Here is a 15,673-nt window from a genome sequence, read left to right on the forward strand (position 1 = left end):
ATATCGTTGATTCAGCATCCTGTATGCTCCAGACATCACCGATTTTTATTGACTGGAATACAAAATATGGGGTCCTCGTTGCGTTCTTCTATTTCATCCTATCATTCTATTATGTCCTATGATTAACAGTAGCTTTCATTTTGTACTTCACAAGACTTTTTCATTACAAGTATATTGTAGAAATAGTTCGCTCGTCTTCCCGATAGATAACAACAAAGTCTCAATAAAACAATAGAGTGTAACAACTTCACTAACACAACTGCGTTTACCGCTGTTTCCGGTATTCGAGAGTCTTTTTTTTGACGGTGGCTAACTGGGAAATGAAACCTATCCAGAAAGACCAAGAGATGTTCGAGTAAAAGTAAAATTGCGAGTAAATGTCTTGAGCGCTAAGTGACATATTGAGCATCTTCAGGAACGTATGGAAAGGTGAACCTTTGCTAGGCCATGATCCAGACTCCCATTGAGAGGCGCAGTTGTAGCAAATGGATTGACGGTGGGGTTCAAAATGAACAAGTGCTCTACCACTGATTATCACGGATCTTCAATAAAAATGTGTGACATTATTAGGAGTCTTCGCAGATAGGGAAAGGTCTAAACAGACCATAAAATGTTTGCTGTAAGCGACGATTCATGACCTATATAAATACGTGCACGTAGAAATGTGCTTAAATCCACTGAAGATTATCTGCATAGATTTTTTTGATCGAATAGATATGCAATCAGCGACGTAGGTTTGCTCTATTTTTTTAGGTAGGAAAAGAAGCCAGTAGTTTAATAGTTTGACGCTCTAGTGTTGAAGACGGGGGGACCTTCACAGGGGCACAGTTTGAGTCATCTAGTTGCAGGCGACTGCGTAGTCCTGTATGTCATAACGACACTCTTCAGATAGCCATGGCCATCGGCTGTAGCTAGCGAAATGTTGTCGCGTTTACAAAAATATCTATCGGATTACTACATTTTGATCATAGATGATTTTACGTAGTTATAGTTCACTTTCTGGGCCACCCGTAGCAGCAACCGCAGTCACAGGCGTTACTTCAGAGTGAAGTCCTTTTTGGCGTCATTGACCATCTTCTGTAGTCATCATTTTCAGCGAGGAAGACGAAATTGTGTCATCGACATATCCAGACAACACCGCCACTGAAACTATGCTTTTTGAAAAAAAAAAAAGGACCGAGACACCTTCCGCTGACACCTTCGTCGATTTCGGCGTTCTACACTTATGTGAAACGTTGCACATTGAATTGTGAGCAAAATCTCTTATGATCATTGAAGAAGAAGCGAACGGAGAGACGGAAAAAGCCGATAAAAGAACAAGTATCGAGCCTGATATACAGTTGAGCATTTTCTCGCCTTTCGCTTCTGCCCTTGGCGTCAGCGTTGTTGCTTCTGTTGGCATTGCTGAATACGTCCGTCGTTCCGGCTCTACTCCTTCATGTATCTGTTTTTCTGTGAGAGCACTGGAACGAGCGTTGAACCGAAATGCCGTAATGGGAAAAATATGCTGGCTATCTTATGCTAGATTTACATTTAGTACTTACGCTGCACTGAACATAGAATTCACCATTGACACACACTTAGCGACAGATGGTATAAATAGGGGGTGTTGGAACGCATCAGCAATAGCAGCAGTCCCAACAACATAAACCCCAGACCATCGCATCGTATTTGCAACAAATACGAAAGCGAGGCATTATTACAATATACTCATGTGAGAAAACGGGCTAATTTATAGCATATGTACGTGTGTATATTTTCTAAAAATCATATTTTTCCATTTAAAAAAAATGTGTACATATATAATTTTAATTGATGCAAAATAAAAGAGAACCAAGTAAATTATTTGTTTTAGTGTAAAAAAAAAATGTGTGTATGTGTGTTTGCACACCTCTCCTATCCTGCCTGTTCATATTCATTTGTATACTACCTGTCTAGCGTATTGAAAGTTGCCGTTTTCGCCATTTGGAATTGAGTCATCACGAGTTAGCTCTATATCGAGGTAGCTGTCCTGTACCTATTGACCACATTGCCGCTGGAAGAAGCCAAAAGGTAGCGTTTTGTTCCCATCTAAATGTTAGTTGTGAGCATCAACAACCTCTGTATCGACAAGGATTCAGTATTTATGAGAGTGAATAGCAGCAGTGAAAACTATGCCCGTAAATGCCTCACACATTGCCAAACATAGGATTGGGGCCAAGCCTGTACCATTATATTTTTGCGTATTTTTGACGCCTGGAATAATATTAGTAATCCATATTCTAATGATACCTGCTGTTTGAAGTAGAATGCTTTGCACGATAACTGATCCACTACGAATCTCCAGTCACTAAGCAGGCCTGAGCTACGAGAAAAAAAGTCAACATGGTTTTTCATTTCACAGACAATTAAACGGGCCTGAGTTGTACCCTGCTATTGTTTGTATGTCCTATCAGATTAAGCCTCGTTACATGAAGATGGCCTTCACTCCTTTGCCCTACACCATCGCTGCGTCCTTTAGCCAGCAAAATCGCCATCTAACCTGTATTGTCATTGTCTCCAGTTTACTAGTAGCCTACCGCGTTACAGCCATGGATAACGTGACTGCTTGTGCGCCTATCGTAGCCATTTGCCCTTGTAACTTGAAAGACAGAGACCTCGATGGCACGTTGAAAGCAAAGCGCCGGACCTATAAACAGTCTGGCCGTTCGTTCGAGCAAAAGTACACTGGCCCATCTGCAAGTATATTTTCAGCGCGTGTCTAGAGCATTCCAGGGAATACTATTTTCATTTTCTAATAACTACGGTTTCATTAAGAATACGCTCGACGGGACCAGCGCTACGATTGCGGTCCAGTGTGCCCTTATCCGTTGATGTAACAAAGCATAGCCAATCCCGAGTTTACGCATCGGAGTGCAGTCATACATCAATCATTCGTTGTTACGCAAGGTTGACACATCGATCACTCACCAGGTCCTTACCTTAGGAACAACTAACCCTACTTAAAGATTACATACGCCAACATAGCTTTTAGAGTGCCGAACGCCGATATCAGGCCGATTAAGTGAATAATCTCGATTTGGAGTGGATAAGAAGTTATCAGGTAGGAAATGGTGGATAAGGGCGTAGCTGATATTTTGTTGCGACTAATGACATGAAAAACAAGATAAAAACAACTGATCAGTTAGTACCGGGTTTTTCAAACATCTAGTAAACATCTAGTAAAGAAAGTTTTTCCTAAGATATTTGTTATGATGCAACTGAAATAAGTCAGACACTTCCGATAGATTTAGTTAGGCTCAGATCGAGACATGTCAAAGCAAGTTACTACTCTATAGAGCTAACTATGGATGTTAAGATCTAACGTCAGACTTGAGCAGACTATCTGAGTCTTGTACTCTGAGTCCGAATTCGCGTCTAAACACGCGTCGTTTCGCGCTGAAACCAGCCATCTGATGGCTAGCTTAACAGACGTAAAATTTCAAGCACAAAGAAACATGGAGGGGCTACCATCTATGTTTAATAGTAACGAGCGCTCGATGTTGCCCTGCTCGATGCCCTGCGACGATGATGAGAAACTGCACGGCACTACAGACGATGATGACATAGCGACACCATGATGACGACAGGCAAAATGGAAATAATGTTATTGTTGATCAATGATTATTTATGACTATCTTGCGTCTATAATAACGATATACGTCCAATAAAGGTCACGTAAGGTATTATATAAGAAAACAATCCGGTATTTTCTAAGAGTGACGCGCCCATTTTTGTTTACTAACCTTTATTCTTTTTTTATCGCGTTCTTAGCCAGATAAATAGTATCTCGCTACGGACTACACTTTCATCGATCAACCTAGCTAAAATTGACCATGGTCACGATAAAAGGATTATTGTCTTTTGCCCCTTGCACGTCCCCGTCGCAGCGTATTGTGATAAAAACGTGGTCCAACTTAAACGTTGAAAGAGCGGCAACGTATGTTTTGGATTTCAGCTCTTTGTAATAAGAAGGATGCCGGCTTTTGTCAATAAGTGTTCCCATCGATTCATTCCGAGGGACAGTACAAACACACACACACTCAGTCTGGATCTAAAAAGGATACACAATGTTCTAAACATGTGACTTTGTAGGTAGGGTTGGCCTTCCAATAAGGTTATGCGTTTGTTCTCGCCTATTACGCGGAATTAGAAGAGCTCCTAGCGATCGGAAAGAGACTGAATAGTGAACGTAACGAGTCTCGTCTGCGCATATTAATTAATAGCGAATAAAAAAGCATCCTGTTGCTTCAGAGTAATTCACGGAAAAAAGTATACATTTTTCTGTTACCTATGTTTTAAGCTTTTATTCTTCTAAGTGCCGTCGATAAGTTCGAGCATGCGTCACAAATCCAATATTACTAGTTACGTCCTGGTAGGTACATAGGTGTGTGGCCTAGGTCGGAGTCCGGCGTAGACCGATTTCGACTCGTGCTGGGAGCCAGCCGTCTGTCTGATGGAATGCCTAATACCGATATCGGACGTAAAACTCGAAAAATGGAGATATATGTATATGTATCCATGATGGTGCAATGGTAACGCGTTTAATTTACTAAATTTGTAGATGTGCGAAAAGATCTAGTCCTAAAACTGGGCGATGATATTCTACTTTGTGATGCGCGGAGAAAGCCGCACGAAGCTGCAACGCTCGGCAAAACGCGAAACATTAAGGTATGGATGTAGAAGAAATGGGAAACTGTCCATCGTTGGGATTCCCAACAGACTTGACAAAAGCAAGGGCTACCCGGAAGCCCAATCAAATGAGTGCGATAGACGTGTGCACCTCAGATGCGGATTTAGACAGCTTCTCTAAGAAGCATTAAAAATGCATTTCTACAATGGCGAATAAACCAATATAATGCAGTTTTCCTTTTGTACTTCTTCTTGTGTACAGCCCTTCTGTAAATTAACAGATCCCTGATATAGATAGATTTTACACTTTTGATAAATGCTTTTAATTCTGTATAATGAGCTTACTTAACACTGTTCTAAGCAGTAATAATAATTCGGTACTAGCGTATACTTCTCTAATGCCTTTGGCTCTTTTCCTTGTACGGACAAGTGCTCGGGAGCAATTCGTCAGTAGGGCACTAAAGACCTGCCCCCCACTAGAAGATCTAGCAGGGGGTGAGACTGCCTAGATTTATCTAGGATTTTTCCAACAGACCCAGCGCTGAAATTCAAACCGGTAATGGCCGCATCTTCAAAGTCAGCATGGAAATTTACTTAAAACGATGCGCATTACCCATTTACACAGTATCGCTCTCAATGGCGTAAGGTTAGCGGGGGTAGAGTGTCAAGTTGTGTCAGTCCCTCGAATTATAACCAGAACAATCCTGTTGGAGATATGACAACTTCTTTATGCCCAAAACTTGACGTTCAGCCATACAAGTTCGAATCAATGGAATAACCCTTCGAATAAGATGAAACTATTCATTTATGCCCGAAAAAGACGCAACGTTGTGCCGAACGGCTGTATGCAGACGAAAAATAGTCGCCAATTTATTGATATGAACTAGGCGATACATAGACAGAATATAGTCAGTATAGACCCAGTTTCTGACTTAAGAAGGCCTCCATTTTTTCGCTATCAGTTGTCTAGCGGCGGCCGTTCCCTGTTGTTCTATTCACTGGGCTGCTTAGAAGCGAGCAGTAAATGAATAATGCATGTTGGCTGATGTAAAGACGAACCCATTTTTTGAGAGCTGCGTGTATTTTCAGAATAGATGCTAGTGAAAGTTGGTAAGAGGCACGTATTAGAATTTTTAAGAGATCTTGTCGATTACGTCGAGGTCATTTTCCGCAGTGTTCCTTTGCCTATTTTCCTGTAGGCATACTATAACATGTGTCTCCTCTCAAAGATCACACACACAGGTTAGCCCGAACTATATTATTGGAATTGAAGCTCGCTTGCTAGCGACGTCAACGATGTCTTTTCCGGCTGTCGTTTCATGGGAATCAATATAATAATCTTGATTTCGGGGTGTTAAAAATCTCTCATGCATCAGATGAAGCTGTTTATGTCCACAAAATCAGAAAACAACAAAATATATCCTAGTGATTTACGTGAATACGATACCCTCGCCGTCTTCACTGATGCGCTTCCATGCTAAGAGGAGTACCTTACTTTTTACATTCGTTTGACTCTTAAATCTGTCACTCCCATACTTTTTACTCACCCTGTATATCATAAAATCGGACGTACGTAGCCTGATCGAATAGCTGGAACATCTGGATTTTTGCATAAACATCAGCTATTGTTTATCTTCAGGTTTCCTAACCACTGACGTTAAATGGTGACTTATCGAAGCTGACCTCTGGCCTAGCTAATATTTTGACCGTTCTAGTGTTGTGTACTATTTGCTCGTCATTTTCGTTCAAAAGTATTGTGCCACGGACATTTCGGTGTAAAAACGAGCAATTTGAAGTTTCAAGCTATGATCAACTGAACAACTTCGTTCTGAAAATTTATATACATATATATATATATATATATATAAAGCTTTGTTCACAAACATGACTCATTTATAGATGTGATCGAATGCTGCTTTGGTTTCACTTTGGTTCTTATTTTGCATTTATGTAGTTCAAAAGGAATTGTCGTCAATAGGCCATTTTAGAGTAATTTTAGAGGTAAAAATCAACAAGGAAAGTTTTTAGTGCTGCTATAAGACACACGGGAAAAAAACAATAACCTGTGTTGATGGTCAAAATAAATAAGGAAATAATGTGAAGGATTTCTGAAGTAAATCTCATTGAAAGAAGCGGACATTTCAGGAGAAGTAGAAAGCATTGTCTAAGAGTACGAAGAGCATTGCGATATATAATCCATTGAGTTTGGTTAAAACCGTCCTAGCTGAAAAACAACACACGGCAAAGTCCTGAAGAAGCCACCTGTAGGCTTCACTGTGACCTAAGGACCTCCATCTATCTGAACAACATCAGAGTATCATCCTAGAGTAAGCTTACCACTTTCGAGTAGATATACCAGCCAACATAATACATAACCTAATACTCAATAGCAGCAGCAGCAGCAGATACGATGCACGGAACAAGAGTAAAATTAAAACCGATTAGTTTCCCCTGTGCGACCAGCAGCTGAACCCGAATGCAATGGCTCCGTAGCAATTTCCAGTGACACTAACCTGTATGCGAATTTTTCCGTTTATCAGATTCGGGGGCCAGACAGTCGACACTACTCGGATGGTGAGCTCCCCAAAAACAGCATCACAGGCTGTTGTCTCCTGCATTGCTTTGTATCGGCATCATCCGCGCTGAAAAGCTGCCAGAGCGCATCGCCGGGCACTGAAGCAGCGGGCGGGTAGCGCCCATCACGAACTAGCATGATTTTATTTCGTCTTAAGTGTCTACTGCACAAAACCAATCGGTGAAGTGAAGCAACGTGTCAACACAAGGAAACCCCACTGGCCAAAAGCGTCTGCCATCCGGCACGACGCGCACCCTTCAGGCACTTAGATATTATAGATGATGTGTCGCTGTTCGGGTCGACAAACTTCGAACGTGCAAAGAACGATGGATCTGATACGATTATATTACCATTGCAGATGTCATTAAATCAACCCGATCCTTTACGAGAATAAATACTAGCAAGCTCAGCTAGAAATTCAGCAAAATTTCCAACAAACCAGCTTAAAACGTTAACATCTACGTAGTACTAATTATAGCTAGCTAATTATATATATATATATATATATAAGCATTACGGTTATATATGAATGTATATAGGTAGCCCTATATATATAGCTGATAGCGTTCTTCGGGATTTTAATGAATTTATCGACTGTTTTCCTGTTTATAGCAGATTTTAGATAGACGTAGATGAGTTCTGCTGGCTGCGCATTCAAAAATCAACTCTTAGTACTGCAAAGCTTTTTGCTAGAACAGCTGCTTCTAGTATCTCTAAAACGATGACACAACTGAGTCCCGCCAACGGCGCTGTACTTAGCAACGCTTTTGCCCACCGCACAAAATGGCGAAAACGCCTTGATGTGACCTTTTATAGCTAGTAGAAAAAAGAAGGACCGTTCGTCGTCGAGGTGTGGCCCTCACGAATATCCGCTTAGTTAATATAGATACAAACGTTATCAAGTCACACGTTTACTCACCGAATAAACAGGTACTATTTGCCAATACGTGGCCACAAACGCTTTGGGTATAGCAGTGCTAATGCACTCCAACTTACTTTGGGTGAGGCGGCAAACAGGTAAAGAAGGTTATGTTATATATGGCGACTGTAAGCAGTGTCCATAAAGTTCTTAGCTGACGCCATATTAAAAACTACGCTCTCAATCATGACGCAGAGTACAATTTTACCTACTCTAATCTATTTCGTTTAGGATTACCGCACGCCTACAAATAGGTTTCGGAAGACGACGGCTAACCGTGACCAGCAGAGGCCATAGACGGTGTGAAATTTCGAGACTCCACTTGTTCGTTATGGGTGCAGTTCTGGGCAATCTCATTTTAGCCGCCGAGGAGATATGTACGAACTACCACTACTTGAGCATTACATAAACTAAATATGCTCAGTAATAGCTAAGATGGCCAGAATCCTTTCACGATCGCTGACGGGGTGGGACAGTTTTGTCCCTAAGCCGTCCCTAAGGTAAGCCGTTCCTAATACGGTCCGGGCTAACAGCACCACGTCAAGTGTCCCCACTAATATTGTTACGGTAGTTGCTCTAAGTTGTTGTATTGAGTCACTAGGAGGACTATCTTGATGGACACGTCCGTTAAGATCGTCAGCTGGCGGTGGCGTGAGCACTTTCGCAGGACGTAAGTGGCCTTACCGGGTGATCGTTGCCTAGGTAGTGGATGCTGTTTTCTAACGCAGCTTGTTGACGATCGCAAGGTGCGGCACGAAGAACGAACCAACTGCGAGAGTCTGCTCGCTGTTTATATTGGGTCACATGGGAATCGGTGTCACCGTGATTGGCCAAGCTGCAAAACGCGAGGAGCGCTTCCATTGCAATAGGTTACACGGGCGAACGGTGTCGTTCATTATTCGATCTCTAACCCAAATGGAAATACACACAAACATGCACTAAAGTCTAACCAGAGAAAAAGGGACCATTTCCCGGCAATGAGAGACGGCTCTACTATTCGACAAAAGAGAAAATAGCTACCGACGGTACGCGCTTGCACGCTCGTCCTATTGGCGCATCATACGCCTACCAGGGGCTATAAGAACTATTATCGTGTGAGAAATCGTTCGACTTCTCAAAACAATTTCTATGATCCACGCCTTATATCGAAATTATTTATAAACTTGTGACTTTATATACATTTATATATAGTAGGGGAATCAACTAGGAATATTTTCAATCCTACTATGACTTCAATAAAATGAAATAGGTCGCAGTATAGATATACTATTCTATTGCATTGGCCAAGTTAAAGTCAATCATCAGTGACTGATAGTCATATGTTCACTCTCAGAGGCATCGATGATGTAAACAAAGGATTGAAGAAAGTTGTTACATGAATTATAAATCAAACTTAGCCTAAACACTTACATAAAGTTTTATGTATTTGGCATGTATATATATATATATATATATATATATATATATATATATATGAAATATAGTACCCGTTTTACCAGTTCGAATACATAAGATATTGGAATGCTTAAATTTCGGCAGACTTTGCATAGTCATATATCACCTCCAAGGCTCATGAACAGTCAATTCAAGGGGCGTACGCTCTTTCCCCGTCTCATTAATCTACCTGTGTAGTGCATATACTTTCTAGTTTCATATCTCTAAAACATCAGCGCATCAAGGGCTTTTCTCTTTAGCTCTCATTGAACCTTCCTGTCTCACGTACGAGAAGTTCCACAGATAAGCATACGGATTTTACCTATCAACTTGGCAGTCAATCGTAATTGCCCCAATGGCCCGCAATGACGGCTTGAGATGACGCGGAACAAATGCCCCCACGACAGCATCGCGACTCGAACAATTACTGCCCGATTTTCAGTCAGAAGGCTACCTCACCGAAGAACGTCCTTCTGTGTAAGAAAATGTACTGTGTTACTAGCAGATTCCAATTGAACAGTGAAGGATTCATTGCAAGCATATCTGTTCTCACTGTAACATGAAGGTCCATTGTAGTAAACTGGAATGAACAAGATCTGCAGTTGAATAAATACAGCCATATACAATACATTTACCGATTTGCCCTTCGTCAAAGCTAATCTGCTGAAATGAAATACTTCATCGCATTTTTAACGAGGAAAAATTACTCGTGAAGCTTAACACGATTAGATGGATACTTGAAAATAGGTGGTATGTCAGTCCGCTTGCTAAATCCGCCCAATTGTCTACTTGCTTCTTACTTTGCTTCTTATAAATGCATTATACAGAACTACTTCTTACTATATAACTACTGTAAGTTCGTCTCGAAAAGTAACTATTACCATTTTATCAAAATTAGAATAAGTTAAACCTTCCAGTTTTGGCCATATTAAGGCAACTCATCGACACATCGCTGCACTTTTACATCTATTGTTACCTTATCTATTACCATCTACCTTACATCTATTTATAGTACCTGTTGATGCGCTGGGCGGCCACATCCAACGACTTGGTAGGCCCACTTGAAGCGCCTACGCATGCCAACAGGTTCTACGCGATAGTAATAGTAACAACTTTGTCAACAGGATATAAGTAAAATGAGCTTTGTTAAGTCATAGGAATAACTTGAATTCAAGTTATTTACATTTAAGATAACTGTGCTTTTCAACTGCTCACTGAACACTTTAGTAGATACAGATATATATATATATATTTGTTCTGTGTCTTAACGTATATGGGGTTACATTTTCTGCCTGCAAGTATATATGTGTAGGATCTTCGTAGACGAGAAAATCATCCCACCCACGCGGCGAAGGGGAAAGCGGTTGACAAGTCATCGGGCTTTTGCCGACAGCAAAACGCGTTCTCACCTGTTGTCTACCGGCGTAGTTTCAATCATAACATCATCGCGACGAGTCTACCTAGAGTAGATTGTCAGCTTCGGACGAAACGCGTTTTAGACGCTCTACGGGAATGGGGCAGGAACGATGAAGAGTACGGTGGCAAGATATGCAGGGAAGAATGAGGGGATGTACAAGACAATTCGCGAATAATGCTCGATGGTAGAGATTTGAATCATCTTCTAGAGCTGCCGCTCGTTGTCATCACGTATGATCGCTCCATTTTTCTGATATATGGATATATTCGTGATCAGATGAAGGACACACCAGAGAAGAACCAGCCAGATATAAATATCTAAACGTAATTTGCGTCTAGTCCCTCGAAAATGACATTACTTGAGCCCTCTGCCGACAACGACGAAAAGATCACATCTATAAGAGGGTGACACCTCATAAGGCACAATAACATATAGATGCATAGTCCCTATGTCATTAGAGATAAGTAATACGATATGTGTTTTTATATGTCTGTTTTTAAGGCCGAATACATTGTAGATAATAAGTGTCTTAATGATATGAAATATAATATTGCATTGCTCAGCCGTGAGATAATTCAGATTGGTTCGACCGGCAGCACAATTAGCCTTCTAGTCAGGATGAAACCTTTCCAGTTTCGGTGTAGATATGTTGTAGGTATTCTCCATTATGTCGCCCCATCTGTTAGGGCGTTGAACAGTTTCCTAGGAGACTGTAGAAACGCTAGTAAACTGTATTTTATAAAAAAGTATAGCCACTAAAAGCTGTCAACAAATGCACACCTTGTTGGATGCTACCTTTTATGTAGTACTTCAGATCAGCGTAACTAGCCTTCCCCTATGTGTATGCAGTTGATTGACGTTGTAAACTTTTCTACAGCGACTGTGTCTCTCAGGGGTATTCAAATACGCGCATATGTACTGATGTGGGGAACTGTGTCCCATTCTGCATATATTGTATAATACATATGGACGCCGACTCTTAAACAGTCTATTGCGGTTTAACTTCTCTCTTTGGCTTTATTTTTTACTAGGGATGATGAACGGATCATATTTTTTGTTACTTTGCTTTAGGTCTCTTGTCGTTGCCGATCTTATTGTTGTATCAGAAACGGTACATGTTGTTTCATATGCTTTCTGGTCCGGTTGCTACATTATCATCTATTTTACTTCTTCTCCCCCGGCGTTAATGTTGGCCACTTGTCGCCACTCTGAACAACGTATGCATGATGGACCACCATCCCAGGCCCGCTCTGCTTTTCCTTTGAAGCAAGCCGCCAAGGTTTCTATGCGAGCCACCGATACAGCTCTAGGACAATCGTGTGACGATGTTGCTTTCGTTGGTTCGTTATCGACACGAACTTGTTGCCTGCTGGTTTCCTATTGCATCGTCGTCTTGTTTGCGTCTATTTTTAAGTGGTCCTAGCCCTCATCGTCACCGTCACCAGCCTTTTCGTCTTTCTCCCTTGTCTTGGTCTTGTTTCCGATTCAGGGTCTGCGCCGTTGGTTGCCTCTTTGTTAAACATGAGCCCTTTCGCGACTCCCTGGTCCTAGTACCCCTGCCCTTAAAAGTCCTCCACCATGATCCTCGGCCGCACGTTTATCGTCCTTTGCTACTCCAGCTACGCGTTACTATTTAGCTTTTCATCTACTTACCTGTCCGTCGGATCATTGGCTGTTAGAACGGAAAATAGATTGTTGCCAACATCAGAAAGAAGTGTTTTTTAGATCATTCGTAGCAGCAAATGATGCCGCAGTGTCCGCCGATGTGAACTGATAGGACATAGCTATCGTACTAGCGTACAGATGCCTCGATTACAGGGTAATTTACCACCTAAAGCTAAGCCAGAAACGACAGCGGCCGTTACAAGGCTCCATTTGTACTCTGTTGCGAAAACACCTTCTACTCATGTAGAGTACACACAAAACCAACCACATGTTACTGTACAGTCGTTCATAATATAAGTAGCCTTATCGTTATGGGGTTGCTCGCGTGGCATGCGCCCCTCACACGAAAGGGTGCTCCTGAGCACAGACAATGGTCGATGTGACCGCTTTAGATTTGCTCATTTCAGTTCATACGCGTTGTGTTCAGTTTGTCTTAGTTCGTTCGCAGTCTCAGGCTTGTCATCGCTGTTACCGCCGGTGTTGTTGTTTGTTATTATTGTCGAGGTCGTCATTCACTCGGTGACGGGACGAAGTGCCGGCCTTTGCTGCGTGCCGCCTCTGTAGGTGCTATTCTTCTTTCATTTGTTGATTCATGTCGATAGTTTCCTCTGTTCTGTCCGCCATTCGATGGGCGCGTTCCTTCTCTCCGCTATGCCCTACATGTCACTGGCTGCTTTCATTCAGCTTTTCTCTGTTGTCGTTGTGATCGCGGCCATCAATGTCTGCGTAGTGTTTGGCCACTGTTATTTCTCTTATTCTGCTATTCAGCTGCGGCAGCGACGTCATTGACGAGTCGATGTCACACCTCCTCCAACACACACAGTGGCCGCAATGCTCCCCAAACCGCACCGCACCGCGCCCGCCTTGCGCTAGTCTTAATGGCCTCTCTGCCACTTTCTCCAATTCCACCAGCACATTCCGAATGCGAACAGGCAATACATATCGTATACGGTCCTGCATGGCAGGACTTGTTTAACAACAAAGTTCTGCTGGTCGGTAGATCGTGCAGCTATGAGAGCGAGGGAGCACAGGAGCAAATAAGATGTCCGTCAGGTTGACACAACAGAGCCACAAAACGGGTCGTCACTACCACTACTACTACTACTACTACTACTACTACTACTACAGCACGTAGCAGAAAGTCCACGCGGGCTTTTGTTTGACTATTGCTAATACGATTGTTGTCATTGGGATCGTTGTTGAGCGTGTACACCGATGTCGTTGTCACTGGACTGAGAATGGGTTCGAAAGCAAAAACATGGCCGCCTATTTGATCAGTGCCCTCCGTTCGATAACGAAGAGGATATATATTTGTCGTTGCTGTTGTTGTTGTTGTACAGATGCACTCACCCTCGAATGACGGAAGTTGAAAAGGTCGAGACATCCGTCCGCTATATTGCTACCTTTGCCAGTGACACACAAGCTACGACAAAGGGTCCACCGTACAAATCGCGCGCAGCAACAGAAGACGCAACGCCGAAGGCGCACAATGCAGACTCGCTCGAACGAGGCAAGTTAACGATCGAAGGGCCGAGGTCGACAGACGCAGACGAATGCCTGATCGGAAGGCCGATGTGAGTGCAATTAACAAGTAGTAGCAGGCGTGAAAAGATACACTGTCGCACTTATCCGTGAAGGAACCATCATACACATGTCTGAATGGCCAATGGTTGAAGGTATCTGGATCAGTTCAATGACCAACCGATCTGAAGAATCTGACGAAATTAAATTACTGATTGACTGCCAATGCAATTGTTAACCGTTACGATTTATTGAATTGAGATGACTTCAACTAACAGAAAGACAGTTAAAGCTGGTTGGAGTTGAGAGGGACGGTGGGGCTATTCTACGTATAATTTATTGTAGAAGTACGAATAAACCAAAATATACGTTGGCATATGAAATGTTTTTGATCATTGTTCTGTTCAAAATAAATAACATTCTTCATAGCTTATTTTCGGACCATGAATGAAAGGCAACAACGCATGGCAGGCCGGTGAGTATCCAGAACCAATCAAGCTACTCGAAGACTGACACAGCTAAAGCGTCACATAAGATCACGTATCATAGACGAATGCATGGCTAGTGTTTGAAACTCTGACTTTTTCAGCTCGCCCATGTTGGAAATAGGTTAAGGATTGGTAGCCATCGTGTAAAGGTGTTTGTTAACACGGGTCTACATAAATACGTAGGCTTGTTCAGAAATTAGCAGTGGGGCCAACAAGCACCTCTCTACAGCAGTTTCCTCTGATGGTACAACGAAAATTACGATGCACGTACGTGCTAATGAAACATTACGTCGTGCTTATTTCTAATAAATGTTCGTTAACGCGTACAGTGCAGGTGATGGCGGGGCCAAATGGGCACGAGGCGTTTCCCTCCGGCGGAGTAATTTTAGTTTCAAAATTGTTAGCGCTACAGCTTTTTAGACGCACATGTGCCCTCAATGCTGCCGACGGACTTCTAAAACTCAGGGTATTTGATGATCCAGCTAAATAACATATTTTAAAATATATCCTACGTTTGTTTACCCTCACCCTGTTGGGTCTCACAGCTTCCTATTCAGGACATTGCGACTTGAGGCATGAGGCGCACGCGCTCGGCCCCGTAACCACCTCCATATATCTGTGAGTTCTTCAGATCAACCCTTCATTCAATAACTACGATAATTACGCTGGATTAAGTGCTTCGAAGTTGGCCTTGGGGAAGTACATGGCCATTTATTGAGCTTCTTTTCGTTGCTTGAATAAGACAAAATTCGTGAATGTGCTAGTACTATTTCACAGCAGGACGAACCATAATCCTAAATCTAGCTAGTTTGGCCTTGCAATAGAACAGGGGTAACGTATTTGTTTACGAAGCTTAATGATACGTAGACATACTTCGTTCGTGCTGGGGACCAGCCGTGTGGAGCAATATCGAACGGCTCAGGCGCAGGACGTGAAACTTACAATATTTATTTTTAGATCTAGCTAGATTGACATCAAATTATTATGAAGCATTTTTTTAGCCA

At 42.2% G+C, this 15,673-nt stretch overlaps 1 protein-coding gene and 1 long non-coding RNA gene across 3 annotated transcripts in view; one reads left to right on the forward strand and one right to left on the reverse strand.

The window, feature by feature from the left end:
• Positions 1 to 7,291, forward strand: part of LOC147757058 (uncharacterized) — a 46,715-nt gene extending 39,424 nt beyond the window's left edge. Inside the window, exon 3 of the long non-coding RNA XR_015324682.1 lies at positions 7,191 to 7,291. This is a non-coding gene — a long non-coding RNA (uncharacterized LOC147757058). The remainder of the gene's footprint in view (positions 1 to 7,190) is intronic.
• LOC111247548 (uncharacterized) overlaps positions 1 to 8,375 on the reverse strand; it is a 59,840-nt gene extending 51,465 nt beyond the window's left edge. Inside the window, exon 1 of one of the 2 annotated variants that reach the window (XM_022798600.2) lies at positions 8,145 to 8,375. The gene's annotated coding sequence lies outside the window, so the exon portion shown is untranslated. Of the gene's footprint in view, positions 1 to 7,163; positions 7,299 to 8,144 lie in introns of those variants that run through there. The other variant, XM_086984868.1, reaches the window with a different exon arrangement.
• Between the last annotated feature and the right edge of the window lie 7,298 nt (positions 8,376 to 15,673).

The sequence above is a fragment of the Varroa destructor genome, unplaced genomic scaffold (genome assembly GCF_002443255.2).
Source record: "Varroa destructor unplaced genomic scaffold, Vdes_3.0 BEIS01000003.1, whole genome shotgun sequence".
NCBI classification, from domain to species: Eukaryota; Metazoa; Arthropoda; class Arachnida; order Mesostigmata; family Varroidae; genus Varroa; species Varroa destructor.